This window comes from Ruditapes philippinarum, unplaced genomic scaffold (genome assembly GCF_026571515.1).
Source record: "Ruditapes philippinarum isolate M1 unplaced genomic scaffold, ASM2657151v2 ctg603_1_1_1_1, whole genome shotgun sequence".
NCBI lineage: Eukaryota > Metazoa > Mollusca > Bivalvia > Venerida > Veneridae > Ruditapes > Ruditapes philippinarum.
The window spans coordinates 130,364-136,363 of record NW_026866219.1 but is presented as its reverse complement, the minus strand read 5'-3'; positions in this window follow the sequence as shown (position 1 = coordinate 136,363).

Below are 6,000 nucleotides of genomic sequence, written 5' to 3'. Positions count from 1 at the left end.
TGGTTGATGAGACGGTCTGAACAGCAGCATGACGTATCTGACAAATCTAAATTGTTGGACTTAGGCCAAAATAATAATGTTTTAACAGAGTGACAAGCGGGTTTATGAATGCAAGACCTGTCGCAGTTCTAGTCTAGTTTTAAATAAAAGCTTAGACGTTCCAAAATATATAGGTTTGTGGAAACATTAGATATTTATTATTCTCTGCATTTCTGTAAAAATACGGGCATCAGAAAATGTTTCTTATTATTATGTTCTTCTTTTTCTATCAAATTATAATCATGGTTAAATGCAATATAATTCATATAATTTTATCTTTGTCATTTGTTTTCTAGTCATCTGTAAATGCCACAGTGAGTAGAGATTACAAGACATTTGAATAACAAGATAATCCCCTGAGAAAGTCAGGTACTTTTAAGATGGAACTCAAACAGAGATTTAAGACAGTGTCAAGTGTACCGCATATAAATTGCAAGATAGGAGTATTACCAGGAGCAAGCCTTCTTCAGGTATTTTAAATTGTTGCTGTTCCTGTGAAACTTCTCGGGGAAATGCTTATTAAGTGCATGAGAGAAAATGGCGTAGTAAAACATATAAACTAGTGCATATATATCTCAGATATCTGGTTTTTGGTCATTGTTTGATTAAAAGTATTGACATTGTAAGAGATGTGTCGTGCAACTTCATGAAAATACCAACAATCAATGCAACAATTCCTTTGAGAATCATCTGCAATTAAATTATGAAAACAACATTACTTTACCGTTTATAAATTTTCTTTAAATATCATGTGATATAGCTTTAAACCTTATGAAAACTCGAAGCAAAATGATTCCTAAACTGTTGGAATACGAATAGGTATGTCGAGAAAATGACATATAAACATTTGATCAGTTTAACATTTTTTTTGTAGACGACGAATACCAATTGCAGCTCAGAACAAATTACAGAACATGTTAAAAAGTCTGAAGAAACAGGCAGAAATGCCATTGTTGGTCAGATCAGTGCCGGGATATATAATAATATAAGAACATCTGAAGAAGATAAGGTTTGTGGTACTTTATTACAAAAATAGTATAGTTATAAAGAATACGTATTTGAGATTGTTTTTTTCTTCTTCTTTTTGTATATTATTTGTTGTTGTTGTTTTGTTGTTTTTGTTGTTGGTGGAGAGATTGTAATCCATGCATCTTCTTGTACACAGAAATATGGGAAATTTTGCACACAAGTCTTTTTTGTCCAGACCAATATCAATTTTCCAATAACATTCCATTCCTGACAATTCAAAATGGTTTATATTTTCATTTTAGGAGACAGTATATATATTTTTTACTACTTTTTTTAAAAAAGGCAATAAATTGTTATTTATAATTGAACAGCTAAATGAATATCAAAGCATGGTTTTGTCAATAAATCTCCAAAACAGATTTGATTGGTATCCTATAAAAAAATGAACCCAACCATGCAACATTTATACATCTTAATTAGAAATATGATGTTTTAGTACTTGGTTAGTATTTTTGTTAAGAACATAGTGATTTTCTCATGTTCACCGATTGCATTAATCTTAACGTTTTTTTGTTTTTTTTGCAAAATTTAGCTGCTCGTTTTATAAATAACAAAAACATTATTGCTGAACTAGAAATAGAAGAATCACTCTGACCATCATTTTTTTAGCTTATGTAAAGTTCTAGCAGGCTAAACATCATTCAGATAAATTTCCAGACCCAGCAAACATTACATATAGGACCGATGTCAGCCCGATATCATCTGCAATGTCGGCCCGATATCGGCATCCCATGTTGGCTTGACGTCGGATGTGCAACTTTGGTCAAAGTCGAGCCGATATCGGTTTACCGACTTACAGCCAAGATCATACATACATTCATAATAAGCTTTTTTACCTTCTACCAGCATAGCAGTTTGCTTCCATTACACAGGGGGCTGTAACAAAAAACAAAACATATATTTATTTTGCAAAACCTTTAATTACATCAGCAAAATTAAACATTCATATACATGATATTAATATATTCGTACATACTTCAATGTTTAAGTACCATGTATGTTGAACTTAACTTACGGTTTTTATCTTACTAACACACACATAACTTAAACAATAATGTTTACATGTTTCCTAGAAATGTCAGTCAAAAACAAAATGTTTGAACAAAAATACCCAAGTCATGTGACTGACAACTACAACCTTACCATAGCAATACTATTTTTTCTTAAGATAAAGTAAGCTCAGTGGCATTTTCTTACTTGTTCCTTTGCCTTTTTAAAATCTTTTGCTAAAATTGTAACTAAATTACACTTGTTACACAAAGATAACTTTTAAAGATATAATGGAATAAAATTAAATCAAGGTGCAATATACGACCTAGTAAATGCTAAATATATATCATTTGAGAATAAGTGTAGTGTATACATGTAGACTTGAAATCTGGGAAGTCTGGGAAGTGTCATGCTGTTATCTTAATTATATATAGTAACTGTATTTTAGCTCTTGCATAATGATACAGATTCCAGATCAAAAATTTAAGTTAAACTTGAAAAGACTCTAGTTGACTTTTTCACATTAAAATGTTGAATAGTAAAGTTAATCAGCATTTTGTAATTTGTAAATGAGTAAATAATGTTGGTGTCAATTATGGTTCCTCCTGATTAATATGAACTTCTTCATTTGTTTGGTTTTCCAGACATTATTTTTTCCACCATCTCTTGCCAGATGACGCTATTTTCTGTTATCAATTTTCACCTCGGCAACTGTTGCTCTCTTTTATCATCACGACTTCTAAAACAAACAAAAATTAGAAGAAACCTTATAAGAACACTCATATATAGTTCATATCCCTGCAGTACGTAAGCTACAAATATTGTCTTGATCTTTATAAAATATATTTTTAAAACATTTATGCTAATAATTCAGTAAAAAAACAACAAATTATGAAACATTACACAGTAACTCTAAAAGCTCAATATGAATAATTATATTTTCATTATTTTAGAAATTATTTTTGTCTTAAACAAGCATAAACTTACTCATTCTAAGTATTGCTTAGGACTCTGTATCGCCTTGGACATTTTTTTCCTTCTCCAAAACCAGCTATTTTAGTAGTCAGCACTCTGATTCAGGAATCTGTTTAATTGTCACATCACAGACAGATGATTTACCTGCAATGAATCATTTATATTTCAAACATCATACTAAATAGAAAAAAATTCAAAATAATTATATTCACATTTTTATTACTAAAGGACAAGGTTAAGAACAATGTCCTTTCAAAATGCAGACAGCCACTGTCCATATATTTCATATCATAACTTCTATATTAATTAAGATGTTTTCAAACTTAACACATTTTTTTTGAAGAAATATATTATCATGTACAAACTTAAGCAAAACGTGCATGCACCTTTCACGCAATCTTGATGATTGTAATGCTTTTGTGGGTCACTTTTTTCCACATATTTTAATCTGATTAAAACAGAATTACACATAATTTATATATTTATCTATTGTTTCAAAATCATTAATTTCACAAATTTGAACTAAATCACTCACCCAGACATTAAAGCATATCATCTTATCCAAAAAGCCAGCTTGACCTCTTCCAAGTGTTCATTGCTACACACTGATAGATTAGGCTGTAAGAAAATGTTCATGGCTCTAGCTGGACTTGAATTATTCTCTTTTACTGGAAAAACTTGGTTGTAAGTCTCAAAAATTTAACATTGCTCAGCATTTTTTCTTTAAGTGTAAAGAGATAGATCTCAAATTAAGAACACTAACACATCTTGCAGATGCTGTAAATAAATGTTAACTTCTTATAGTTATGATAAAAAATCATATCTATAAATGAAATCATCAAAAAAGAAGCGCATAAATGATTACAAAAATTATAATCTTTTTAAGAAATCAATTAATGTTATTGATTAACATTTTCATTTGACACATCTATCGTAATTATATTTTTTTTAATAAACATAAAAAGAAAAGTAAAATTTCATGTTTGTTTATTCCCTCTCAGCGCTCAATTTCTTTTAACAATTAAAAAACAGTCGCGAAAGTGTATTACAAAACAATTTTGGCAAACAAAATATGAATTTCACAAACCTACGTTCGAAATATCGATGACGTTGAAAACATTATTAACTCAACAATGAATCTCTCCGACAAGCACAAGTATTTTATAAATTAAGCAGTAGTAACTGCTAAAAATCATTTTTTTGAGTTTGGGCGCAAAATTCCCCGGATGGCAGATGAGCTATAAAAATAACACGTTATGCAAACCACTAACAATAAATCGGCAACAGACATGGAACCGATATAACTACGGTGTTATATTTTATGAAAACGGCTAAATAACTCTTTACAAAAGCATCGATTTCTTGCTCAAATGAATTTGACTAGAATATATTGAAAAACTCAATTAATTGAATAACAGGAAATAAATGTATATCGGACCTAAATCGGACCTGCTCTTTAACAAGTTTGTCTATATCAGTTAGATATCGGTAGCGGAAATCCAACTACGATATAAAAATATATATATTTTCTGGGGATGGCTTGGCAGATAAGTGGGCTTATTACATCACTAGCACTTGTTTTTATACGGCAGAATAATCAGAATAATCATACAGTTTAACTGTAGATATTTTTTTACAAAAAGTTAATGTTTTCCTACAGCGATACACTGAATGTATACTACATGTATCAAATTTCAATGTAAACCTTTTACTTTGCGTATATTAAACTCTCTATACATAAAAAAAGGTCAAATTCGTTAAAAATCACAAAATATGCGAGTTTAGAGAGAGATTTTACATCAGTTTAGGAATTAGGAGAGACACACTGATAGTGTGTAGCGTTTATTTTTTTGTTGAGAAGAGAATTTGTTGTTTTGAAGGGAGTTTTGTTGTTTTGTTGAAGTTGGTTGAATGTTATTATGGTGATCTGAATTGATCATGGTTTATTGGTTGTAATTAGTTGTTTTTGTTGTTGAGTTATATCTGTTAGGTAAGATATACTTCGTTGAAATTGGCTGAATGTTTGTCTGGTCAAGATTATATTAGTTGATGCTTTGTTTTGAGAATATATGTAAATATTGTGTGCTTTAGTTTGCTTTTCTGATGCTGATTAGATTGTGTGAAGTTAATATTGCTGGATAAATGTTTGTGGTTTATAGTGTATCTAAGAGTTGTAAAAAATAGTCATTTCTGTGTTCTTCATTTTGTGGTGATTTTTATTGTTTTGTTTGATTATAAGTTGTTAAGAGCTTGGGCTTGCCAGGTGTCTAGTATTGTTTCGTATAAAAGACGTATACATTAAAAGATATTTCGTATAAGTGGCTGATAAATAATGTGTGTTTGTTTTGGGTGTGAATAATGATCAAAGTTCTTTGTTTTGGGTGTAAATAATAGTCGGAGTTTGTTGTTTAAATGTATATATTGATTTGAGATAGAAAAAGATAAAAATACCTAAAAAATAGTGTTAACTAAACAATTACATGCTAGTTTTCCAACTGAGAATATTTCAATTTTATGTCAGGCGGTGCTGCCCAGCCCCCATATCTTGGAAATTGGTTCTAGTATTTATTACTAAATCTTTTCTTAGATTAAATAACATCAAGGCAGTCATTTCTCCTGACAATTTGGGGGCTCGTCCGGGATATTCTCTTTAAGTTGGAATCTTTCCTGGCAAAATATTGTTTGTTTAACTTTGAAAAAAATATTGTTAAACCTTAGATCATTTTCAATCTGTTGGTAAAATGGAGCAGTGTAAAAGCTGTTAGGCGAAAATCGATAAACCTGCGGGTAGTTTTATATACAAGTAAACACTCTGTACAATATAATTTAAATAGAGGTTTATATGTAGAGAAGCGGTGACGGACTGTGTTTAAATTGTATGTATACTGAAGAAGTAATTGCACTTTAGCAGGAGAGCACCCTTTGTTGAATACTGTTTATACGGTGATAAATTTAAGTGGTTTTGGA